This window comes from Leptodactylus fuscus, chromosome 1, assembly GCF_031893055.1.
Source record: "Leptodactylus fuscus isolate aLepFus1 chromosome 1, aLepFus1.hap2, whole genome shotgun sequence".
NCBI classification, from domain to species: Eukaryota; Metazoa; Chordata; class Amphibia; order Anura; family Leptodactylidae; genus Leptodactylus; species Leptodactylus fuscus.
Window position 1 is genome coordinate 239,679,582 of NC_134265.1, and position 27,272 is coordinate 239,706,853.

At 35.8% G+C, this 27,272-nt stretch overlaps 11 non-coding genes across 11 annotated transcripts; all 11 read right to left on the reverse strand.

The window, feature by feature from the left end:
* Positions 1–641: 641 nt before the first annotated feature.
* Positions 642–714, reverse strand: TRNAE-UUC (transfer RNA glutamic acid (anticodon UUC)). The gene has a single exon. It is a non-coding gene; the product is annotated as a tRNA-Glu (tRNA).
* Positions 715–2,871: 2,157 nt separating this feature from the next.
* Positions 2,872–2,944, reverse strand: TRNAK-UUU (transfer RNA lysine (anticodon UUU)). The gene has a single exon. It is a non-coding gene; the product is annotated as a tRNA-Lys (tRNA).
* Positions 2,945–8,065: 5,121 nt separating this feature from the next.
* Positions 8,066–8,138, reverse strand: TRNAE-UUC (transfer RNA glutamic acid (anticodon UUC)). The gene has a single exon. It is a non-coding gene; the product is annotated as a tRNA-Glu (tRNA).
* An 8,851-nt stretch (positions 8,139–16,989) lies between these two features.
* TRNAI-UAU (transfer RNA isoleucine (anticodon UAU)) lies at positions 16,990–17,062 on the reverse strand. The gene has a single exon. It is a non-coding gene; the product is annotated as a tRNA-Ile (tRNA).
* Positions 17,063–17,361: 299 nt separating this feature from the next.
* Positions 17,362–17,434, reverse strand: TRNAK-UUU (transfer RNA lysine (anticodon UUU)). Its single transcript has one exon. It is a non-coding gene; the product is annotated as a tRNA-Lys (tRNA).
* Positions 17,435–20,334: 2,900 nt separating this feature from the next.
* On the reverse strand, positions 20,335–20,407 carry TRNAK-UUU (transfer RNA lysine (anticodon UUU)). Its single transcript has one exon. It is a non-coding gene; the product is annotated as a tRNA-Lys (tRNA).
* Positions 20,408–21,821: 1,414 nt separating this feature from the next.
* On the reverse strand, positions 21,822–21,894 carry TRNAK-UUU (transfer RNA lysine (anticodon UUU)). The gene has a single exon. It is a non-coding gene; the product is annotated as a tRNA-Lys (tRNA).
* A 2,902-nt stretch (positions 21,895–24,796) lies between these two features.
* Positions 24,797–24,869, reverse strand: TRNAK-UUU (transfer RNA lysine (anticodon UUU)). The gene has a single exon. It is a non-coding gene; the product is annotated as a tRNA-Lys (tRNA).
* A 296-nt stretch (positions 24,870–25,165) lies between these two features.
* TRNAI-UAU (transfer RNA isoleucine (anticodon UAU)) lies at positions 25,166–25,238 on the reverse strand. The gene has a single exon. It is a non-coding gene; the product is annotated as a tRNA-Ile (tRNA).
* Positions 25,239–25,537: 299 nt separating this feature from the next.
* On the reverse strand, positions 25,538–25,610 carry TRNAK-UUU (transfer RNA lysine (anticodon UUU)). Its single transcript has one exon. It is a non-coding gene; the product is annotated as a tRNA-Lys (tRNA).
* Positions 25,611–25,909: 299 nt separating this feature from the next.
* Positions 25,910–25,982, reverse strand: TRNAK-UUU (transfer RNA lysine (anticodon UUU)). The gene has a single exon. It is a non-coding gene; the product is annotated as a tRNA-Lys (tRNA).
* Positions 25,983–27,272: the final 1,290 nt, after the last annotated feature.

Sequence of the window (27,272 nt, forward strand, 5' to 3'; positions counted from 1 at the left end):
TGGAATTAATGTACATGTGAATAGATCTGCTTTAAGAGAGAGTGTTCAATTATGTTTTTATGGGTGATTCTAGAATATGCAAAGTATCTAATCCTATTTCCAGCATAGATCATCTAGGGTGCTAATAGTTACAGAATAATGGTAAAATTCGATTGTACATTTGCAGTTTTGGCATTAGGCAAAAATCTAGAAAATCTAAACAAAAGGTTCAAACTCTTATGATCAACATCATACGTATGTGAATGATGCATACTTTTCAAAGCAACTCTCCGTCTGAACAGGAACCTGAACCCTGGACCCTCAGATTAAAAGTCTGATGCTCACCGACTGAGCTATCCAGGCTCTCCAAAACATAATGCTGTACCCCAAATCGGAATTAATGTACATAAGAATACATCTCCTTTAAGTGAGAGTGTTCAATTAGGGATTCATGGGTGATTCTAGAATATGCAAAGTGTCTAATCCTATTTCCAGCATAGATCATCTAGGGTGCTAATAGTTACAGAATAATGGTAAAAGTCGATTGTACATTTGCAGTTTTGGCATTAAGCAAAAATCTAGAAAATCCAAACAAAAGTGTCAACCTCTTACAATCATGATGATACGTATGTGAATGATGCATACTTTTCAAAGAAATTCTTTGCCTGAACAGGGACTTGAACCCTGTATCCTCAGATTGAAAGTCTGATGCTCTACCGACTGAGCTATCCAGGCTCTCTGAAATATAATGCTGTACCCCAAATTGGAATTTATGTACATAAGAATAGATCTCATTTAAGTGAGAGTGTTCAATTAGGGATTTATGGGTGATTCTAGAATATGAAAGTGTCTATCCTATTTCCAGCATAGATCATCTGGGGTGCTAATATTTACAGAATAATGGTAAAATTCGATTGTACATTTGCAGTTTTGGCATTAAGCAAAAATCTAGAAAATCCAAACAAAAGTGTCAAACTCTTAAGATCAACATGATACGTATGTGAATGATAAATACTTTTCAAAAAAATTCTCCGCCTGAACAGGGACTTGAACTCTGGACCCTCAGATTAAAAGTCTGATGCTCTACCGACTGAGCTATCCAGGGTCTACAAAATATAATACTGTACCTCAAATCGGAATTAATGTACATGTGAATAGATCTGCTTTAAGAGAGAGTGTTCAATTATGGTTTTATGGGTGATTCTAGAATATGCAAAGTGTCTAATCCTATTTCCAGCATAGATCATCTAGGGTGCTAATAGTTACAGAATAATGGTAAAATTCGATTGTACATTTGCAGTTTTGGCATTAAGCAAAAATCTAAAAAATCCAAACAAAAGTGTCAAACTCTTACGATCAACATGATACGTATGAGAATGATGCAAACTTTTCAAAGCAACTCTCTGCCTGAACAGGAACCTGAACCCTAGACCCTCAGATTAAAAGTCTGATCCTCTACCGACTGAGCTATCCAGGCTCTACAAAATATAATACTGTACCTCAAATCGGAATTAATGTACATGTGAATAGATCTGCTTTAAGAGAGAGTGTTCAATTATGGTTTTATGGGTAATTCTAGAATATGCAAACTGTCTAATCCTATTTCCAGCATAGATCATCTAGGGTGCTAATAGTTACAGAACAATGGTAAAATTCGATTGTACATTTGCAGTTTTGGCATTAAGCAAAAATCTAAAAAATCCAAACAAAAGTGTCAAACTCTTACGATCAACATGATACGTATGAAAATGATGCAAACTTTTCAAAGCAACTCTCTGCCTGAACAGGAACCTGAACACTAGACCCTCAGATTAAAAGTCTGATGCTCTACTGACTGAGCTATCCAGGCTCTACAAAATATAATACTGTACCTCAAATCGGAATTAATGTACATGTGAATAGATCTGCTTTAAGAGAGAGTGTTCAATTATGGTTTTATGGGTGATTCTAGAATATGCAAAGTGTCTAATCCTATTTCCAGCATAGATCATCTAGGGTGCTAATAGTTACAGAATAATGGTAAAATTCGATTGTACATTTGCAGTTTTGGCATTAAGCAAAAATCTAAAAAATCCAAACAAAAGTGTCAAACTCTTACGATCAACATGATACGTATGAGAATGATGCAAACTTTTCAAAGCAACTCTCTGCCTGAACAGGAACCTGAACCCTAGACCCTCAGATTAAAAGTCTGATGCTCTACCGAATGAGCTATCCAGGTTCTACAAAATGTAATACTGTACCTTAAATCGGAATTAATGTACATGTGAATAGATCTGCTTAAAGATAGAGTGTTCATTTATGGTTTCATGGGTGATTCTAGAATATGCAAAGTGTCTAATCCTATTTCCAGCACAGATCATCTAGGGTGCTAAAAGTTACAGAATAATGGTAAAATTCGATTGTACATTTGCAGTTTTGGCATTAAGCAAAAATCTAGAAAATCCAAACAAAACTTTCAAACCCTTTTGATCAACATCATACGTATGTGAATGATGCATACTTTTCAAAGCAACTCTCCGCCTGAACAGGGACTTGAACCCTGGTCCCTCAGATTTAAAGTTTGATGCTCTACCGACTGAGCTATCCAGGATCTACAAAATATAATACTGTACCTCAAATCGGAATTGATGTACATGTGAATAGATCTGCTTTAAGAGAGAGTGTTCAATTATGGTTTCATGGGTGATTCTAGAATATGCAAAGTGTCTAATCCTATTTCCAGCACAGATCATCTAGGGTGCTAATAGTTACAGAATAATGTTAAAATTCGATTGTACATTTGCAGTTTTGGCATTAAGCAAAAATCTAAAAAATCCAAACAAAAGTGTCAAACTCTTACGATCAACATGATACGTATGTGAATGATACATACTTTTCAAAAAAAATCTCTGCCTGAACAGGGACTTGAACCCTGGACCCTCAGATTAAAAGTCTGATGCTCTACCGACTGAGCTATCCAGGCTCTAAAAAATATAATACTGTACCTCAAATCGGAATTAATGTACATGTGAATAGATCTGCTTTACGAGAGAGTGTTCAATTATGGTTTTATGGGTGATTCTAGAATATGCAAAGTGTCTAATCCTATTTCCAGCATAGATCATCTAGGGTGCTAATAGTTACAGAATAATGGTAAAATTCGATTGTACATTTGCAGTTTTGGCATTAAGCAAAAATCTAGAAAATCCAAACTTTTATGATGAACATCATACGTATATGAATGATGCATACTTTTCAAAGCAACTTCTCCGCCTGAACAGGGACTTGAATCCTGGACCCTCAGATTAAAAGTCTGATGCGCTACCGATTGAGCTATCCAGGCTCTCTGAAACACAATGCTGTACCCCAAATTGGAATTAATGTACATGTGAATAGATCTGCTTTAAGAGAGAGTTTTCAATTATGGTTTTATGGGTGATTCTAGAATATGCAAAGTGTCTAATCCTATTTCCAGCATAGATAATCTATGGTGCTAATAGTTACAGAATAATGGTAAAAGTCGATTGTACATTTGCAGTTTTGGCATTAAGCAAAAATCTAGAAAATCCAAGCAAAAGTGTCAAACTCTTACGATCAAGATGATACGAATGTGAATTATGCATACTTTTCAAAGCAATTCTCCGCCTGAACAGGGACTTGAACCGTGGACCCTCAGATTAAAAGTCTGATGCTCTACCGACTGAGTTATCCAGGCCCTCCGAAATATAATACTGTACCCCAAATCGGAATTAATGTACATAAGAATTTATCTCCTTTAAGTGAGAGTGTTCAATTAGGGATTTATGGGTGATTCTAGAATATGAAAGTGTCTATCCTATTTCAAGCATAGATCATCTGGGGTGCTACTATTTACAGAATAATGGTAAAAGTCGATTGTACATTTGCAGTTTTGGCATTAAGCAAAAATCTAGAAAATGCAAACCAAAGAGTCAAACTCTTTAGATCAACATGATACGTATGTGAATGATACATACTTTTCAAAAAAATTCTCCGCCTGAACAGGGACTTAAACCCTGGACCCTCAGATTAAAAGTCTGATGCTCTACCGACTGAGCTATCCAGGCCCTAAAAAATATAATACTGTACCTGAAATCGGAATTAATGTACATGTGAATAGTTCTGCTTTACGAGACAGTGTTTAATTATGGTTTTATGGGTGATTCTAGAATATGCAAAGTGTCTAATCCTTTTTCCAGCATAGATCATCTAGGGTGCTAATAGTTACAGGATAATGGTAAAAGTCGATTGTACATTTGCAGTTTTGGCATTAAGCAAAAATCTAGAAAATCCAAACAAAAGTGTCAAACTCTTACGATCATGATGATACGTATGTGAATGATGCATACTTTTCCAAGAAATTCTTCGCCTGAACAGGGACTTGAACCCTGGACCCTCAGATTAAAAGTCTGATGCTCTACCGACTGAGCTATCCAGGGTCTACAAAATATATTTCTGTACCTCAAATCGGAATTAATGTACATGTGAATAGATCTGCTTTAAGAGAGAGTGTTCAATTATGGTTTTATGGGTGATTCTAGAATATGCAAAGTGTCTAATCCTATTTCCAGCATAGATCATCTAGGGTGCTAATAGTTACAGAATAATGGTAAAATTCGATTGTACATTTGCAGTTTTGGCATTAAGCAAAAATCTAGAAAATCCAAACAAAAGTGTCAAACTCTTAAGATCAACATGATACGTATGTGAATGATACATACTTTTCAAAAAAATTCTCCGCCTGAACAAGGACTTGAACCCTGGACCCTCAGATTAAAAGTCTGATGCTCTACCGACTGAGCTATCCAGGCTCTAAAAAATATAATACTGTACCTCAAATCGGAATTAATGTACATGTGAATAGATCTGCTTTAAGAGAGAGTGTTCAATTATGGTTTTATGGGTGATTCTAGAATATGCAAAGTGTCTAATCCTATTTCCAGCATAGATCATCTAGGGTGCTAATAGTTACAGAATAATGGTAAAATTCGATTGTACATTTGCAGATTTGGCATTAAGCAAAAATCTAGAAAATCCAAACAAAAGTGTCAAACTCTTATGATCAACATCATACGTATGTGAATGATGCATTTTTTTCAAAGCATCTCTCTACCTGAACAGGGACTTGAACCCTGGACCCTCAGATTAAAAGTCTGATGCTCTACCGACTGAGCTATCCAGGCTCTACGAAATATAATACTGTACCTCAATTCGGAATTAATGTACATGTGAATAGATCTGCTTTAAGAGAGAGTGTTCAATTATGGTTTTATGGGTGATTCTAGAATATGCAAAGTGTCTAATCCTATTTCCAGCATAGATCATCTAGGGTGCTAATAGTTACAGAATAATGTTAAAATTCGATTGTGCATTTGCAGTTTTGGCATTAAGCAAAAATCTAAAAAATCCAAACAAAAGTGTCAAACTCTTACGATCAACATGATACGTATGGGAATGATGCACACTTTTCAATGCAACTCTCCGCCTGAACAGGAACCTGAACACTGGACCCCCAGATTAAAAGTCTGATGCTCTACCGACTGAGCTATCCAGGCTCTCCAAAAAATAATGCTGTACCCCAAATCGGAATTAATGTACATGTGAATAGATCTGCTTTAAGAGAGAGTGTTCAATTATGGTTTTATGGGTGATTCTAGAATATGCAAAGTGTCTAATCCTATTTCCAGCATAGATCATCTAGGGTGCTAAAAGTTACAGAATAATGGTAAAATTCGATTGTACATTTGCAGTTTTGGCATTAAGCAAAAATCTAAAAAATCCAAACAAAAGTGTCAAACACTTACGATCAACATGATACGTATGAGAATGATGCAAACTTTTCAAAGCAACTCTCTGCCTGAACAGGAACCTGAACCCTAGACCCTCAGATTAAAAGTCTGATGCTCTACCGACTGAGGTATCCAGGCTCTACAAAATATAATACTGTACCTCAAATCGGAATTAATGTACATGTGAATAGATCTGCTTTAAGAGAGAGTGTTCAATTATGGTTTTATGGGTGATTCTAGAATATGCAAAGTATCTAATCCTATTTCCAGCATAGATCTTCTAGGGTGCTAATAGTTACAGAATAATGGTAAAATTCGATTGTACATTTGCAGTTTTGGCATTAGGCAAAAATCTAGAAAATCCAAACAAAAGTTTCAAACTCTTATGATCAACATCATACGTATGTGAATGATGCATACTTTTCAAAACAACTCTTCGCCTGAACAGGGACTTGAACCCTGGACCCTCAGATTAAAAGTCTGATGCTCTAGCGACTGAGCTATCCAGGCTCTACAAAATATAATACTGTACCTCAAATCGGAATTAATGTACATGTGAATAGATCTGCTTTAAGAGAGAGTGTTCAATTATGGTTTTATGGGTGATTCTAGAATATGCAAAGTATCTAATCCTATTTCCAGCATAGATCATCTAGGGTGCTAATAGTTACAGAATAATGGTAAAATTCGATTGTAGATTTGCAGTTTTAGCATTAGGCAAAAATCTAGAAAATCCAAACAAAAGTTTCAAACTCTTATGATCAACATCATACGTATGTGAATGATGCATACTTTTCAAAGCAACTCTCCGTCTGAACAGGAACCTGAACCCTGGACCCTCAGATTAAAAGTCTGATGCTCTACCGACTGAGCTATCCAGGCTCTCCAAAACATAATGCTGTACCCCAAATCGGAATTAATGTACATAAGAATACATCTCCTTTAAGTGAGAGTGTTCAATTAGGGATTTATGGGTGATTCTAGAATAAACAAAGCGTCTAATCCTATTTCCAGCAAAGATCATCTAGGGTGCTAATAGTCACAGAATAATGGTAAAAGTCGATTGTACATTTGCAGTTTTGGCATTAAGCAAAAATCTAGAAAATCCAAACAAAAGTGTCAAACTCTTACGATCAAGATGATACGTATGTGAATGATGCATACTTTTCAAAGCAATTATCCGCCTGAACAGGGACTTGAACCCTGGACCCTCAGATTAAAACTCTGATGATCTACCGACTGAGATATCCAGGCTCTCCGAAATATAATGCTGTACCCCAAATTGGAATTAATGTACATAAGAATACATCTCCTTTAAGTGAGAGTGTTCAATTAGGGATTTATGGGTGATTCTAGAATATGCAAAGTGTCTATCCTATTTCCAGCATAGATCATCTGGGATGCTAATATTTACAGAATAATGGTAAAAGTCGATTGTACATTTGCAGTTTTGGCATTAAGCAAAAATCTAGAAAATCCAAACAAAAGTGTAAAACTCTTAAGATCAACATGATACGTATGTGAATGATACATACTTTTCAAAAAAAAATTTCCGCCTGAACAGGGACTTGAACCCTGGACCCTCAGATTAAAAGACTGATGCTCTACCCACTGAGCTGTCCAGGCTCTAAAAAATATAATACTGTACCTCAAATTGGAATTAATGTACATGTGAATAGATCTGCTTTAAGAGAGAGTGTTCAATTATGTTTTTATGGGTGATTCTAGAATATGCAAAGTATCTAATCCTATTTCCAGCATAGATCATCTAGGGTGCTAATAGTTACAGAATAATGGTAAAATTCGATTGTACATTTGCAGTTTTGGCATTAGGCAAAAATCTAGAAAATCTAAACAAAAGGTTCAAACTCTTATGATCAACATCATACGTATGTGAATGATGCATACTTTTCAAAGCAACTCTCCGTCTGAACAGGAACCTGAACCCTGGACCCTCAGATTAAAAGTCTGATGCTCTACCGACTGAGCTATCCAGGCTCTCCAAAACATAATGCTGTACCCCAAATCGGAATTAATGTACATAAGAATACATCTCCTTTAAGTGAGAGTGTTCAATTAGGGATTCATGGGTGATTCTAGAATATGCAAAGTGTCTAATCCTATTTCCAGCATAGATCATCTAGGGTGCTAATAGTTACAGAATAATGGTAAAAGTCGATTGTACATTTGCAGTTTTGGCATTAAGCAAAAATCTAGAAAATCCAAACAAAAGTGTCAACCTCTTACAATCATGATGATACGTATGTGAATGATGCATACTTTTCAAAGAAATTCTTTGCCTGAACAGGGACTTGAACCCTGGATCCTCAGATTGAAAGTCTGATGCTCTACCGACTGAGCTATCCAGGCTCTCTGAAATATAATGCTGTACCCCAAATTGGAATTTATGTACATAAGAATAGATCTCATTTAAGTGAGAGTGTTCAATTAGGGATTTATGGGTGATTCTAGAATATGAAAGTGTCTATCCTATTTCCAGCATAGATCATCTGGGGTGCTAATATTTACAGAATAATGGTAAAATTCGATTGTACATTTGCAGTTTTGGCATTAAGCAAAAATCTAGAAAATCCAAACAAAAGTGTCAAACTCTTAAGATCAACATGATACGTATGTGAATGATAAATACTTTTCAAAAAAATTCTCCGCCTGAACAGGGACTTGAACTCTGGACCCTCAGATTAAAAGTCTGATGCTCTACCGACTGAGCTATCCAGGCTCTACAAGATATAATACTGTACCTCAAATCGGAATTAATGTACATGTGAATAGATCTGCTTTAAGAGAGAGTGTTCAATTATGGTTTTATGGGTGATTCTAGAATATGCAAAGTGTCTAATCCTATTTCCAGCATAGATCATCTAGGGTGCTAATAGTTACAGAATAATGGTAAAATTCGATTGTACATTTGCAGTTTTGGCATTAAGCAAAAATCTAAAAAATCCAAACAAAAGTGTCAAACTCTTACGATCAACATGATACGTATGAGAATGATGCAAACTTTTCAAAGCAACTCTCTGCCTGAACAGGAACCTGAACCCTAGACCCTCAGATTAAAAGTCTGGTGCTCTACCGACTGAGCTATCCAGGTTCTACAAAATTTAATACTGTACCTCAAATCGGAATTAATGTACATGTGAATAGATCTGCTTTAAGAGAGAGTGTTCAATTATGGTTTCATGGGTGATTCTAGAATATTCAAAGCGTCTAATCCTATTTCCAGCACAGATCATCTAGGGTGCTAAAAGTTACAGAATAATGGTAAAGTTCGATTGTACATTTGCAGTTTTGGCATTAAGCAAAAATCTAGAAAATCCAAACAAAAATTTCAAACCCTTTTGATCAACATCATACGTATGTGAATGATGCATGCTTTTCAAAGCAACTCTCCGCCTGAAAAGGGACTTGAACCCTGGATCCTCAGATTAAAAGTTTGATGCTTTACCGACTGAGCTATCCAGGCTCTACAAAATATAATACTGTACCTCAAATCGGAATTAATGTACATGTGAATAGATCTGCTTTAAGAGAGAGTGTTCAATTATGGTTTCATGGGTGATTCTAGAATATGCAAAGTGTCTAATCCTATTTCCAGCACAGATCATCTAGGGTGCTAATAGTTACAGAATAATGTTAAAATTCGATTGTACATTTGCAGTTTTGGCATTAAGCAAAAATCTAAAAAATCCAAACAAAAGTGTCAAACTCTTACGATCAACATGATACGTATGTGAATGATACATACTTTTCAAAAAAAAATCTCTGCCTGAACAGGGACTTGAACCCTGGACCCTCAGATTAAAAGTCTGATGCTCTACCGACTGAGCTGTCCAGGCTCTAAAAAATATAATACTGTACCTCAAATCGGAATTAATGTACATGTGAATAGATCTGCTTTACGAGAGAGTGTTCAATTATGGTTTTATGGGTGATTCTAGAATATGCAAAGTGTCTAATCCTATTTCCAGCACAGATCATCTAGGGTGCTAATAGTTACAGAATAATGGTAAAATTCGATTGTACATTTGCAGTTTTGGCATTAAGCAAAAATCTAAAAAATCCAAACAAAAGTGTCAAACTCTTACGATCAACATGATACGTATGAGAATGATGCAAACTTTTCAAAGCAACTCTCTGCCTGAACAGGAACCTGAACCCTAGACCCTCAGATTAAAAGTCTGATCCTCTACCGACTGAGCTATCCAGGCTCTACAAAATATAATACTGTACCTCAAATCGGAATTAATGTACATGTGAATAGATCTGCTTTAAGAGAGAGTGTTCAATTATGGTTTTATGGGTAATTCTAGAATATGCAAACTGTCTAATCCTATTTCCAGCATAGATCATCTAGGGTGCTAATAGTTACAGAACAATGGTAAAATTCGATTGTACATTTGCAGTTTTGGCATTAAGCAAAAATCTAAAAAATCCAAACAAAAGTGTCAAACTCTTACGATCAACATGATACGTATGAGAATAATGCAAACTTTTCAAAGCAACTCTCTGCCTGAACAGGAACCTGAACCCTAGACCCTCAGATTAAAAGTCTGATGCTCTACCGACTGAGCTATCCAGGCTCTACAAAATATAATACTGTACCTCAAATCGGAATTAATGTACATGTGAATAGATCTGCTTTAAGAGAGAGTGTTCAATTATGGTTTTATGGGTGATTCTAGAATATGCAAAGTGTCTAATCCTATTTCCAGCATAGATCATCTAGGGTGCTAATAGTTACAGAATAATGGTAAAATTCGATTGTACATTTGCAGTTTTGGCATTAAGCAAAAATCTAAAAAATCCAAACAAAAGTGTCAAACTCTTACGATCAACTTGATACGTATGAGAATGATGCAAACTTTTCAAAGCAACTCTCTGCCTGAACAGGAACCTGAACCCTAGACCCTCAGATTAAAAGTCTGATGCTCTACCGAATGAGCTATCCAGGTTCTACAAAATGTAATACTGTACCTTAAATCGGAATTAATGTACATGTGAATAGATCTGCTTAAAGATAGTGTGTTCATTTATGGTTTCATGGGTGAATCTAGAATATGCAAAGTGTCTAATCCTATTTCCAGCACAGATCATCTAGGGTGCTAAAAGTTACAGAATAATGGTAAAATTCGATTGTACATTTGCAGTTTTGGCATTAAGCAAAAATCTAGAAAATCCAAACAAAACTTTCAAACCCTTTTGATCAACATCATACGTATGTGAATGATGCATACTTTTCAAAGCAACTCTCCGCCTGAACAGGGACTTGAACCCTGGCCCCTCAGATTTAAAGTTTGATGCTCTACCGACTGAGCTATCCAGGATCTACAAAATATAATACTGTACCTCAAATCGGAATTGATGTACATGTGAATAGATCTGCTTTAAGAGAGAGTGTTCAATTATGGTTTCATGGGTGATTCTAGAATATGCAAAGTGTCTAATCCTATTTCCAGCACAGATCATCTAGGGTGCTAATAGTTACAGAATAATGGTAAAATTCGATTGTACATTTGCAGTTTTGGCATTAAGCAAAAATCTAGAAAATCCAAACAAAAGTTTCAAACTTTTATGATGAACATCATACGTATATGAATGATGCATACTTTTCAAAGCAACTTCTCCGCCTGAACAGGGACTTGAATCCTGGACCCTCAGATTAAAAGTCTGATGCGCTACCGATTGAGCTATCCAGGCTCTCTGAAACACAATGCTGTACCCCAAATTGGAATTAATGTACATGTGAATAGATCTGCTTTAAGAGAGAGTTTTCAATTATGGTTTTATGGGTGATTCTAGAATATGCAAAGTGTCTAATCCTATTTCCAGCATAGATAATCTATGGTGCTAATAGTTACAGAATAATGGTAAAAGTCGATTGTACATTTGCAGTTTTGGCATTAAGCAAAAATCTAGAAAATCCAAGCAAAAGTGTCAAACTCTTACGATCAAGATGATACGAATGTGAATGATGCATACTTTTCAAAGCAATTCTCCGCCTGAACAGGGACTTGAACCGTGGACCCTCAGATTAAAAGTCTGATGCTCTACCGACTGAGTTATCCAGACCCTCCGAAATATAATACTGTACCCCAAATCGGAATTAATGTACATAAGAATTTATCTCCTTTAAGTGAGAGTGTTCAATTAGGGATTTATGGGTGATTCTAGAATATGAAAGTGTCTATCCTATTTCAAGCATAGATCATCTGGGGTGCTACTATTTACAGAATAATGGTAAAAGTCGATTGTACATTTGCAGTTTTGGCATTAAGCAAAAATCTAGAAAATGCAAACCAAAGAGTCAAACTCTTTAGATCAACATGATACGTATGTGAATGATACATACTTTTCAAAAAAATTCTCCGCCTGAACAGGGACTTAAACCCTGGACCCTCAGATTAAAAGTCTGATGCTCTACCGACTGAGCTATCCAGGCCCTAAAAAATATAATACTGTACCTGAAATCGGAATTAATGTACATGTGAATAGTTCTGCTTTTCGAGACAGTGTTTAATTATGGTTTTATGGGTGATTCTAGAATATGCAAAGTGTCTAATCCTTTTTCCAGCATAGATCATCTAGGGTGCTAATAGTTACAGGATAATGGTAAAAGTCGATTGTACATTTGCAGTTTTGGCATTAAGCAAAAATCTAGAAAATCCAAACAAAAGTGTCAAACTCTTACGATCATGATGATACGTATGTGAATGATGCATACTTTTCCAAGAAATTCTTCGCCTGAACAGGGACTTGAACCCTGGACCCTCAGATTAAAAGTCTGATGCTCTACCGACTGAGCTATCCAGGGTCTACAAAATATATTTCTGTACCTCAAATCGGAATTAATGTACATGTGAATAGATCTGCTTTAAGAGAGAGTGTTCAATTATGGTTTTATGGGTGATTCTAGAATATGCAAAGTGTCTAATCCTATTTCCAGCATAGATCATCTAGGGTGCTAATAGTTACAGAATAATGGTAAAAGTCGATTGTACATTTGCAGTTTTGGCATTAAGCAAAAATCTAGAAAATCCAAACAAAAGTTTCAAACTCTTTTGATCAACATCATACTTATGTGAATGATGCATACTTTTCAATGCAACTCTCCGCCTGAACAGGGACTTGAACCCTGGACCCTCAGATTAAAAGTTCAGTGCTCTACCGACTGAGCTATCCAGGCTCTACGAAATAAAATACTGTACCTCAAATCGGAATTAATGTACATGTGAATAGATCTGCTTTAAGAGAGAGTTTTCAATTATGGTTTTATGGGTGATTCTAGAATATGCAAAGTGTTTAATCCTATTTCCAGCACAGATCATCTAGGGTGCTAATAGTTACAGAATAATGTTAAAATTCGATTGTACATTTGCAGTTTTGGCATTAAGCAAAAATCTAGAAAATCCAAACAAAAGTTTCAAACTTTTATGATCAACATCATACGTATATGAATGATACATACTTTTCAAAAAAATTTTCTGCCTGAACAGGGACATGAACCCTGGACCCTCAGATTAAAAGTCTGATGCTCTACCGACTGAGCTATCCAGGCTCTATAGAATATAATACTGTACCTCAAATCGGAATTAATGTGCATGTGAATAGATCTGCTTTAAGCGAGAGTGTTCAATTATGGTTTTATGGGTGATTCTAGAATATGCAAAGTGTCTAATCCTATTTCCAGCATAGATCATCTAGGGTGCTAATAGTTACAGAATAATGGTAAAATTCGATTGTACATTTGCAGTTTTGGCATTAAGCAAAAATCTAAAAAATCCAAACAAAAGTGTCAAACTCTTACGATCAACATGATACGTATGAGAATGTTGCAAACTTTTCAAAGCAACTCTCTGCCTGAACAGGAACCTGAACCCTAGACCCTCAGATTAAAAGTCTGATGCTCTACCGACTGAGCTATCCAGGGTCTACAAAATTTAATGCTGTACTTCAAATCGGAATTAATGTACATGTGAATAGATCTGCTTTAAGAGAGAGTGTTCAATTATGGTTTTATGGGTGATTCTAGAATATGCAAAGTGTCTAATCCTATTTCCAGCATAGATCATCTAGGGTGCTAATAGTTACAGAATAATGGTAAAAGTCCATTGTACATTTGCAGTTTTGGCATTAAGCAAAAATCTAGATAATCCAAACAAAAGTGTCAAACTCTTACGATCATGATGATACGTATGTGAATGATGCATACTTTTCCAAGAAATTCTTCGCCTGAACAGGGACTTGAAACCTGGACCCTCAGATTAAAAGTCTGATGCTCTACCGACTGAGCTATCCAAGCTCTCTGAAACATAATGCTGTACCTCAAATTGGAATTGATGTATATAAGAATAGATCTCCTCTAAGTGAGAGTGTTCAATTAGGGATTTATGGGTGATTCTAGAATATGAAAGTGTCTATTCTATTTCCAGCATAGATCATCTGTGGTGATAATATTTACAGAATAATGGTAAAAGTCGATTGTACATTTGCAGTTTTGGCATTAAGCAAAAATCTAAAAAATGCAAACAAAAGTCTCAAACTCTTAAGATCAACATGATACGTATGTGAATGATACATACTTTTCAAAAAAAGTTCTCCGCCTAAACAGGGACCTGAACCCTGCACCCTCAGATTAAAAGTCTGATGCTCTACCGACTGAGCTATCCAGGCTCTACAGAATATAATATTGTACCTCAAATCGGAATTAATGTGCATGTGAATAGATCTGCTTTAAGCGAGAGTGTTCAATTGTGGTTTTATGGGTGATTCTAGAATATGCAAAGTGTCTAATCCTATTTCCAGCATAGATCATCTAGGGTGCTAATAGTTACAGAATAATGGTAAAATTCGATTGTACATTTGCAGTTTTGGCATTAAGCAAAAATCTAAAAAATCCAAACAAAAGTGTCAAACTCTTACGATCAACATGATACGTATGAGAATGATGCAAACTTTTCAAAGCAACTCTCTGCCTGAACAGGAACCTGAACCCTAGACCCTCAGATTAAAAGTCTGATGCTCTACCGACTGAGCTATCTAGGCTCTACAAAATTTAATACTGTACCTCAAATCGGAATTAATGTACATGTGAATAGATCTGCTTTAAGAGAGAGTGTTCAATTATGGTTTTATGGGTGATTCTAGAATATGCAAAGTGTCTAATCCTATTTCCAGAATAGATCATCTAGGGTGCTAATAGTTACAGAATAATGGTAAAATTCGATTGTACATTTGCAGTTTTGGCATTAAGCAAAAATCTAGAAAATCCAAACAAAATTTTCAAACCGTTTTGATCAACATCATACGTATGTGAATGATGCATACTTTTCAAAGCAACTCTCCGCCTGAACAGGGACTTGAACCCTGGACCCTCAGATTAAAAGATCGATGCTCTACGGACTGAGCTATCCAGGCTTTACAAAATATAATACTGTACCTCAAATCGGAATTAATGTACATGTGAATAGATCTGCTTTAAGAGAGAGTGTTCAATTATGGTTTTATGGGTGATTCTAGAATATGCAAAGTGTCTAATCCTATTTCCAGAATAGATCATCTAGGGTGCTAATAGTTACAGAATAATGGTAAAATTCGATTGTACATTTGCAGTTTTGGCATTAAGCAAAAATCTAGAAAATCCAAACAAAATTTTCAAACCGTTTTGATCAACATCATACGTATGTGAATGATGCATACTTTTCAAAGCAACTCTCCGCCTGAACAGGGACTTGAACCCTGGACCCTCAGATTAAAAGATCGATGCTCTACGGACTGAGCTATCCAGGCTTTACAAAATATAATACTGTACCTCAAATCGGAATTAATGTACATGTGAATAGATCTGCTTTAAGAGAGAGTGTTCAATTATGGTTTCATGGGTGATTCTAGAATATGAAAAGTGTTTAATCCTATTTCCAGCACAGATCATCTAGGGTGCTAATAGTTACAGAATAATGTTAAAATTCGATTGTACATTTGCAGTTTTGGCATTAAGTAAAAATCTAAAAAATCCAAACAAAAGTGTCAAACTCTTACGATCAACATGATACGTATGTGAATGATACATACTTTTCAAAAAAATTCTCTGCCTGAACAGGGACTTGAACCCTGGACCCTCAGATTAAAAGTATGATGTTCTACCGACTGAGCTCTCCAGGCTCTAAAAGATATAATACTGTACCTCAAATCGGAATTAATGTACATGTGAATAGATCTGCTTTACGAGAGAGTGTTCAATTATGGTTTTATGGGTGATTCTAGAATATGCAAAGTGTCTAATTCTATTTCCAGCATAGATCATCTAGGGTGCTAATAGTTACAGAATAATGGTAAAATTCAATTGTACATTTGCAGTTTTGGCATTAAGCAAAAATCTAGAAAATAAAAACAAAAGTTTCAAACTTTTATGATGAACATCATACGTATATGAATGATGCATACTTTTCAAAGCAACTTCTCCGCCTGAACAGGGACTTGACCCCTGGACCCTCAGATTAAAAGTCTGATGCTCTACTGACTGAGCTATCCAGGCTCTCCAAAACATAATGCTGTACCCCAAATCGGAATTAATGTACATAAGAATACATCTCCTTTAAGTGAGAGTGTTCAATTAGGGATTCATGGTTGATTCTAGAATATGCAAAGTGTCTAATCCTATTTCCAGCATAGATCATCTAGGGTGCTAATAGTTACAGAATAATGGTAAAAGTCGATTGTACATTTGCAGTTTTGGCATTAAGCAAAAATCTAGAAAATCCAAACAAAAGTGTCAAACTCTTACGATCATGATGATACGTATGTGAATGATGCATACTTTTCCAAGAAATTCTTCGCCTGAACAGGGGCTTGAACCCTGGACCCTCAGATTAAAAGTCTGATGCTCTACCGACTGAGCTATCCAGGCTCTCTGAAACATAATGCTGTACCCCAATTTGGAATTAATGTATATAAGAATAGATCTCCTGTAAGTGAGAGTGTTCAATTAGGGATTTATGGGTTATTCTAGAATATGAAAGTGTCTATCCTATTTCCAGCATAGATCATCTGGGGTGATAATATTTACAGAATAATGGTAAAAGTCGATTGTACATTTGCAGTTTTGGCATTAAGCAAAAATCCAGAAAATGCAAACAAAAGAGTCAAACTCTTAAGATCAACATGATACGTATGTGAATGATACATACTTTTCAAAAAAATTCTCCGCCTGAACAGGGACTTGAACCGTGGACCCTCAGATTATAAGTCTGATGCTCTACCGACTGAGCTATCCAGGCTCTACAAAATAAAATACTGTGCCTCAAATCGGAATTAATGTACATGTGAATAGATCTGCTTTAAGAGAGAGTTTTCAATTATGGTTTTATGGGTGATTCTAGAATATGCAAAGTGTCTAATCCTATTTCCAGCATAGATCATCTAGGGTGCTAATAGTTACCGAGTAATGGTAAGAGTCGATTGTACATTTGCAGTTTTGGCATTAAGTAAAAATCTAGAAAATCCAAACAAAAGTGTCAAACTCTTACGATCAAGATGATACGAATGTGAATTAAGCATACTTTTCAAAGCAATTTTCCGCCTGAACAGGGACTTGAACCCTGGACCCTCAGATTAAAAGTCTGATGCTCTACCGACTGAGCTATCCAGGCTCTCTAAAACATAATGCTGTACCCCAAATCGGAATTAATGTACATAAGAATACATCTCCTTTAAGTGAGAGTGTTCAATTAGGGATTCATGGTTGATTCTAGAATATGCAAAGTGTCTAATCCTATTTCCAGCATAGATCATCTAGGGTGCTAATAGTTACAGAATAATGGTAAAAGTCGATTGTACATTTGCAGTTTTGGCATTAAGCAAAAATCTAGAAAATCCAAACAAAAGTGTCAAACTCTTACGATCATGATGATACGTATGTGAATGATGCATACTTTTCCAAGAAATTCTTCGCCTGAACAGGGACTTGAACCCTGGACCCTCAGATTAAAAGTCTGATGTTCTACCGATTGAGCTATCCAGGCTGTCTGAAACATAATGCTGTACCCCAAATTGGAATTAATGTATATAAGAATAGATCTCCTTTAAGTGAGAGTGTTCAATTAGGGATTTATGGGTTATTCTAGAATATGAAAGTGTCTATCCTATTTCCAGCATAGATCATCTGGGGTGATAATATTTACAGAATAATGGTAAAAGTCGATTGTACATTTGCAGTTTTGGCATTAAGCAAAAATCCAGAAAATGCAAACAAAAGAGTCAAACTCTTAAGATCAACATGATACGTATGTGAATGATACATACTTTTCAAAAAAATTCTCCGCCTAAACAGGGACTTGAACCCTGGACCCTCAGATTAAAAGTCTGATGCTCTACCGACTGAGCTATCCAGGCTCTACAAAATAAAATACTGTACCTCAAATCGGAATTAATGTACATGTGAATAGATCTGCTTTAAGAGAGAGTTTTCAATTATGGTTTTATGGGTGATTCTAGAATATGCAAAGTGTCTAATCCTATTTCCAGCATAGATCATCTAGGGTGCTAATAGTTACAGAATAATGGTAAAAGTCGATTGTACATTTGCAGTTTTGGCATTAAGCAAAAATCTAGAAAATCCAAACAAAAGTGTCAAACTCTTACGATCAAGATGATACGAATGTGAATTATGCATACTTTTCAAAGCAATTCTCCGCCTGAACAGGGACTTGAACCCTGGACCCTCAGATTAAAAGTCTGATGCTCTACCGACTCAGCTATCCAGGCCCTCCGAAATATAATGCTGTACCCCAAATTGGAATTAATGTACATAAGAATACATCTCCTTTGAGTGAGAGTGTTCAATTAGGGATTTATGGGTTATTCTAGAATATGCAAAGCGTCTATCCTATTTCCAGCATAGATCATCTGGGATGCTAATATTTACAGAATAATGGTAAAAGTCGAATGTACATTTGCAGTTTTGGCATTAAGCAAAAATCTAGAAAATTTAAACAAAAGTGTCAATCTCTTAATATCAACATGATACGTATGTGAATGATACATACTTTTCAAAAAAATTCTCCGCCTGCACAGGGACTTGAACCCTGGACCCTCTGATTAAAAGTCTGATGCTCTACCGACTGAGCTATCCATGGTCTAAAAAATATAATACTGTACCTCAAATCGGAATTAATGTACATGTGAATAGATCTGCTTTGAGAGAGAGTGTTCAATTATGGTTTTATGGGTGATTCTAGAATATGCAAAGTGTCTAATCCTATTTCCAGCATAGATCATCTAGGGTGCTAAAAGTTACAGAATAATGGAAAAATTCGATTGTACATTTGCAGTTTTGGCATTAAGCAAAAATCTAGAAAATCCAAACAAAAGTTTCAAACTCTTTTGATCAACATCATACGTATGTGAATGATGCATACTTTTCAAAGCAACTCTCCGCCTGAACAGGGACTTGAACCTTGGACCCTCAGATTAAAAGTCTGATGCTCTACCGACTGAGCTATCCAGGCTCTACAGAATATAATACTGTACCTCAAATCGGAATTAATGTGCATGTGAATAGATCTGCTTTAAGCGAGAGTGTTCAATTATGGTTTTATGGGTGATTCTAGAATATGCAAAGTGTCTAATCCTATTTCCAGCATAGATCATCTAGGGTGCTAATAGTTACAGAATAATGGTAAAATTCGATTGTACATTTGCAGTTTTGGCATTAAGCAAAAATCTAAAAAATCCAAACAAAAGAGTCAAACTCTTACGATCAACATGATACGTATGAGAATGATGCAAACTTTTCAAAGCAACTCTCTGCCTGAACAGGAACCTGAACCCTAGACCCTCAGATTAAAAGTCTGTTGCTCTACCGACTGAGCTATCCAGGCTCTACGAAATTTAATACTGTACCTCAAATCGGAATTAATATACATGTGAATAGATCTGCTTTAAGAGAGAGTGTTCAATTATGGTTTTATGGGTGATTCTAGAATATGCAAAGTGTCTAATCCTATTTCCAGAATAGATCATCTAGGGTGCTAATAGTTACAGAATAATGGTAAAATTCGATTGTACATTTGCAGTTTTGGCATTAAGCAAAAATCTAGAAAATCCAAACAAAATTTTCAAACCGTTTTGATCAACATCATACGTATGTGAATGATGCATGCTTTTCAAAGCAACTCTCCGCCTGAATAGGGACTTGAACCCTGGACCCTCAGATTAAAAGATCGATGATTTACCGACTGAGGTATCCAGGCTCTACAAAATATAATGCTGTACCTCAAATCGGAATTAATGTACATGTGAGTAGATCTGCTTTAAGAGAGAGTGTTCAATTATGGTTTCATGGGTGATTCTAGAATATGCAAAGTGTCTAATCCTATTTCCAGCACAGATCATCTAGGGTGCTAATAGTTACAGAATAATGTTAAAATTCGATTGTACATTTGCAGTTTTGGCATTAAGCAAAAATCTAAAAAATCCAAACAAAAGTGTCAAACTCTTACGATCAACATGATACGTATGTGAATGATACATACTTTTCAAAAAAAATCTCTGCCTGAACAGGGACTTGAACCCTGGACCCTCAGATTAAAAGTCTGATGCTCTACCGACTGAGCTATCCAGGCTCTAAAAAATATAATACTGTACCTCAAATCGGAATTAATGTACATGTGAATAGATCTGCTTTACGAGAGAGTGTTCAATTATGGTTTTATGGGTGATTCTAGAATATGCAAAGTGTCTAATCCTATTTCCAGCATAGATCATCTAGGGTGCTAATAGTTACAGAATAATGGTAAAATTCGATTGTACATTTGCAGTTTTTGCATTAAGCAAAAATCTAGAAAATCCAAACAAAAGTTTCAAACTTTTATGATGAACATCATACGTATATGAATGATGCATACTTTTCAAAGCAACTTCTCCGCCTGAACAGGGACTTGAATCCTGGACCCTCAGATTAAAAGTCTGATGCGCTACCGATTGAGCTATCCAGGCTCTCTGAAACACAATGCTGTACCCCAAATTGGAATTAATGTACATGTGAATAGATCTGCTTTAAGAGAGAGTTTTCAATTATGGTTTTATGGGTGATTCTAGAATATGCAAAGTGTCTAATCCTATTTCCAGCATAGATAATCTAGGGTGCTAATAGTTACAGAATAATGGTAAAAGTCGATTGTACATTTGCAGTTTTGGCATTAAGCAAAAATCTAGAAAATCCAAGCAAAAGTGTCAAACTCTTACGATCAAGATGATACGAATGTGAATGATGCATACTTTTCAAAGCAATTCTCCGCCTGAACAGGGACTTGAACCGTGGACCCTCAGATTAAAAGTCTGATGCTCTACCGACTGATTTATCCAGGCCCTCCGAAATATAATACTGTACCCCAAATCGGAATTAATGTACATAAGAATTTATCTCCTTTAAGTGAGAGTGTTCAATTAGGGATTTATGGGTGATTCTAGAATATGAAAGTGTCTATCCTATTTCAAGCATAGATCATCTGGGGTGCTACTATTTACAGAATAATGGTAAAAGTCGATTGTACATTTGCAGTTTTGGCATTAAGCAAAAATCTAGAAAATGCAAACCAAAGAGTCAAACTCTTTAGATCAACATGATACGTATGTGAATGATACATACTTTTCAAAAAAATTCTCCGCCTGAACAGGGACTTAAACCCTGGACCCTCAGATTAAAAGTCTGATGCTCTACCGACTGAGCTATCCAGGCCCTAAAAAATATAATACTGTACCTGAAATCGGAATTAATGTACATGTGAATAGTTCTGCTTTACGAGACAGTGTTTAATTATGGTTTTATGGGTGATTCTAGAATATGCAAAGTGTCTAATCCTTTTTCCAGCATAGATCATCTAGGGTGCTAATAGTTACAGGATAATGGTAAAAGTCGATTGTACATTTGCAGTTTTGGCATTAAGCAAAAATCTAGAAAATCCAAACAAAAGTGTCAAACTCTTACGATCATGATGATACGTATGTGAATGATGCATACTTTTCCAAGAAATTCTTCGCCTGAACAGGGACTTGAACCCTGGACCCTCAGATTAAAAGTCTGATGCTCTACCGACTGAGCTATCCAGGCTCTCCAAAACATAATGCTGTACCCCAAATCGGAATTAATGTACATAAGAATACATCTCCTTTAAGTGAGAGTGTTCAATTAGGGATTCATGGTTGATTCTAGAATATGCAAAGTGTCTAATCCTATTTCCAGCATAGATCATCTAGGGTGCTAATAGTTACAGAATAATGGTAATAGTCGATTGTACATTTGCAGTTTTGGCATTAAGCAAAAATCTAGAAAATCCAAACAAAAGTGTCAAACTCTTACGATCATGATGATACGTATGTGAATGATGCATACTTTTCCAAGAAATTCTTCGCCTGAACAGGGACTTGAACCCTGGACCCTCAGATTAAAAGTCTGATGCTCTACCGACTGAGCTATCCAGGGTCTACAAAATATATTTCTGTACCTCAAATCGGAATTAATGTACATGTGAATAGATCTGCTTTAAGAGAGAGTGTTCAATTATGGTTTTATGGGTGATTCTAGAATATGCAAAGTGTCTAATCCTATTTCCAGCATAGATCATCTAGGGTGCTAATAGTTACAGAATAATGGTAAAAGTCCATTGTACATTTGCAGTTTTGGCATTAAGCAAAAATCTAGATAATCCAAACAAAAGTGTCAAACTCTTACGATCATGATGATACGTATGTGAATGATGCATACTTTTCCAAGAAATTCTTCGCCTGAACAGGGACTTGAAACCTGGACCCTCAGATTAAAAGTCTGATGCTCTACCGACTGAGCTATCCAAGCTCTCTGAAACATAATGCTGTACCTCAAATTGGAATTAATGTATATAAGAATAGATCTCCTTTAAGTGAGAGTGTTCAATTAGGGATTTATGGGTGATTCTAGAATATGAAAGTGTCTATTCTATTTCCAGCATAGATCATCTGGGGTGATAATATTTACAGAATAATGGTAAAAGTCGATTGTACATTTGCAGTTTTGGCATTAAGCAAAAATCTAAAAAATGCAAACAAAAGTCTCAAACTCTTAAGATCAACATGATACGTATGTGAATGATACATACTTTTCAAAAAAATTCTCCGCCTAAACAGGGACCTGAACCCTGCACCCTCAGATTAAAAGTCTGATGCTCTACCGACTGAGCTATCCAGGCTCTACAGAATATAATACTGTACCTCAAATCGGAATTAATGTGCATGTGAATAGATCTGCTTTAAGCGAGAGTGTTCAATTGTGGTTTTATGGGTGATTCTAGAATATGCAAAGTGTCTAATCCTATTTCCAGCATAGATCATCTAGGGTGCTAATAGTTACAGAATAATCGTAAAATTCGATTGTACATTTGCAGTTTTGGCATTAAGCAAAAATCTAAAAAATCCAAACAAAAGTGTCAAACTCTTACGATCAACATGATACGTATGAGAATGATGCAAACTTTTCAAAGCAACTCTCTGCCTGAACAGGAACCTGAACCCTAGACCCTCAGATTAAAAGTCTGATGCTCTACCGACTGAGCTATCTAGGCTCTACAAAATTTAATACTGTACCTCAAATCGGAATTAATGTACATGTGAATAGATCTGCTTTAAGAGAGAGTGTTCAATTATGGTTTTATGGGTGATTCTAGAATATGCAAAGTGTCTAATCCTATTTCCAGAATAGATCATCTAGGGTGCTAATAGTTACAGAATAATGGTAAAATTCGATTGTACATTTGCAGTTTTGGCATTAAGCAAAAATCTAGAAAATCCAAACAAAATTTTCAAACCGTTTTGATCAACATCATACGTATGTGAATGATGCATACTTTTCAAAGCAACTCTCCGCCTGAACAGGGACTTGAACCCTGGACCCTCAGATTAAAAGATCGATGCTCTATGGACTGAGCTATCCAGGCTTTACAAAATATAATACTGTACCTCAAATCGGAATTAATGTACATGTGAATAGATCTGCTTTAAGAGAGAGTGTTCAATTATGGTTTCATGGGTGATTCTAGAATATGAAAAGTGTTTAATCCTATTTCCAGCACAGATCATCTAGGGTGCTAATAGTTACAGAATAATGTTAAAATTCGATTGTACATTTGCAGTTTTGGCATTAAGCAAAAATCTAAAAAATCCAAACAAAAGTGTCAAACTCTTACGATCAACATGATACGTATGTGAATGATACATACTTTTCAAAAAAATTCTCTGCCTGAACAGGGACTTGAACCCTGGACCCTCAGATTAAAAGTATGATGTTCTACCGACTGAGCTCTCCAGGCTCTAAAAGATATAATACTGTACCTCAAATCGGAATTAATGTACATGTGAATAGATCTGCTTTACGAGAGAGTGTTCAATTATGGTTTTATGGGTGATTCTAGAATATGCAAAGTGTCTAATTCTATTTCCAGCATAGATCATCTAGGGTGCTAATAGTTACAGAATAATGGTAAAATTCAATTGTACATTTGCAGTTTTGGCATTAAGCAAAAATCTAGAAAATAAAAACAAAAGTTTCAAACTTTTATGATGAACATCATACGTATATGAATGATGCATACTTTTCAAAGCAACTTCTCCGCCTGAACAGGGACTTGAACTCTGGACCCTCAGATTAAAAGTCTGATGCTCTACTGACTGAGCTATCCAGGCTCTCCAAAACATAATGCTGTACCCCAAATCGGAATTAATGTACATAAGAATACATCTCCTTTAAGTGAGAGTGTTCAATTAGGGATTCATGGTTGATTCTAGAATATGCAAAGTGTCTAATCCTATTTCCAGCATAGATCATCTAGGGTGCTAATAGTTACAGAATAATGGTAATAGTCGATTGTACATTTGCAGTTTTGGCATTAAGCAAAAATCTAGAAAATCCAAACAAAAGTGTCAAACTCTTACGATCATGATGATACGTATGTGAATGATGCATACTTTTCCAAGAAATTCTTCGCCTGAACAGGGACTTGAACCCTGGACCCTCAGATTAAAAGTCTGATGCTCTACCGACTGAGCTATCCAGGCTCTCTGAAACATAATGCTGTACCCCAATTTGGAATTAATGTATATAAGAATAGATCTCCTTTAAGTGAGAGTGTTCAATTAAGATTTATGGGTGATTCTAGAATATGAAAGTGTCTATCCTATTTCCAGCATAGATCATCTGGGGTGATAATATTTACAGAATAATGGTAAAAGTCGATTGTACATTTGCAGTTTTGGCATTAAGCAAAAATCCAGAAAATGCAAACAAAAGAGTCAAACTCTTAAGATCAACATGATACGTATGTGAATGATACATACTTTTCAAAAAAATTCTCCGCCTGAACAGGGACTTGAACCCTGGACCCTCAGATTATAAGTCTGATGCTCTACCGACTGAGCTGTCCAGGCTCTACAAAATAAAATACTGTACCTCAAATCGGAATTAATGTACATGTGAATAGATCTGCTTTAAGAGAGAGTTTTCAATTATGGTTTTATGGGTGATTCTAGAATATGCAAAGTGTCTAATCCTATTTCCAGCATAGATCATCTAGGGTGCTAATAGTTACAGAATAATGGTAAGAGTCGATTGTACATTTGCAGTTTTGGCATTAAGCAAAAATCTAGAAAATCCAAACAAAAGTGTCAAACTCTTACGATCAAGATGATACGAATGTGAATTAAGCATACTTTTCAAAGCAATTCTCCGCCTGAACAGGGACTTGAACCCTGGACCCTCAGATTAAAAGTCTGATGCTCTACCGACTGAGCTATCCAGGCTCTCTAAAACATAATGCTGTACCCCAAATCGGAATTAATGTACATAAGAATACATCTCCTTTAAGTGAGAGTGTTCAATTAGGGATTCATGGTTGATTCTAGAATATGCAAAGTGTCTAATCCTATTTCCAGCATAGATCATCTAGGGTGCTAATAGTTACAGAATAATGGTAAAAGTCGATTGTACATTTGCAGTTTTGGCATTAAGCAAAAATCTAGAAAATCCAAACAAAAGTGTCAAACTCTTACGATCATGATGATACGTATGTGAATGATGCATACTTTTCCAAGAAATTCTTCGCCTGAACAGGGACTTGAACCCTGGACCCTCAGATTAAAAGTCTGATGCTCTACCGACTGAGCTATCCAGGCTCTCTGAAACATAATGCTGTACCCCAAATTGGAATTAATGTATATAAGAATAGATCTCCTTTAAGTGAGAGTGTTCAATTAGGGATTTATGGGTTATTCTAGAATATGAAAGTGTCTATCCTATTTCCAGCATAGATCATCTGGGGTGATAATATTTACAGAATAATGGTAAAAGTCGATTGTACATTTGCAGTTTTGGCATTAAGCAAAAATCCAGAAAATGCAAACAAAAGAGTCAAACTCTTAAGATCAACATGATACGTATGTGAATGATACATACTTTTCAAAAAAATTCTCCGCCTAAACAGGGACTTGAACCCTGGACCCTCAGATTAAAAGTCTGATGCTCTACCGACTGAGCTATCCAGGCTCTACAAAATAAAATACTGTACCTCAAATCGGAATTAATGTACATGTGAATAGATCTGCTTTAAGAGAGAGTTTTCAATTATGGTTTTATGGGTGATTCTAGAATATGCAAAATGTCTAATCCTATTTCCAGCATAGATCATCTAGGGTGCTAATAGTTACAGAATAATGGTAAAAGTCGATTGTACATTTGCAGTTTTGGCATTAAGCAAAAATCTAGAAAATCCAAACAAAAGTGTCAAACTCTTACGATCAAGATGATACAAATGTGAATTATGCATACTTTTCAAAGCAATTCTCCGCCTGAACAGGGACTTGAACCCTGGACCCTCAGATTAAAAGTCTGATGCTCTACCGACTCAGCTATCCAGGCCCTCCGAAATATAATGCTGTACCCCAAATTGGAATTAATGTACATAAGAATACATCTCCTTTGAGTGAGAGTGTTCAATTAGGGATTTATGGGTTATTCTAGAATATGCAAAGCGTCTATCCTATTTCCAGCATAGATCATCTGGGATGCTAATATTTACAGAATAATGGTAAAAGTCGAATGTACATTTGCAGTTTTGGCATTAAGCAAAAATCTAGAAAATTTAAACAAAACTGTCAATCTCTTAATATCAACATGATACGTATGTGAATGATACATACTTTTCAAAAAAATTCTCCGCCTGCACAGGGACTTGAACCCTGGACCCTATGATTAAAAGTCTGATGCTCTACCGACTGAGCTATCCAGGGTCTAAAAAATATAATACTGTACCTCAAATCGGAATTAATGTACATGTGAATAGATCTGCTTTGAGAGAGAGTGTTCAATTATGGTTTTTTGGGTGATTCTAGAATATGCAAAGTGTCTAATCCTATTTCCAGCATAGATCATCTAGGGTGCTAAAAGTTACAGAATAATGGTAAAAT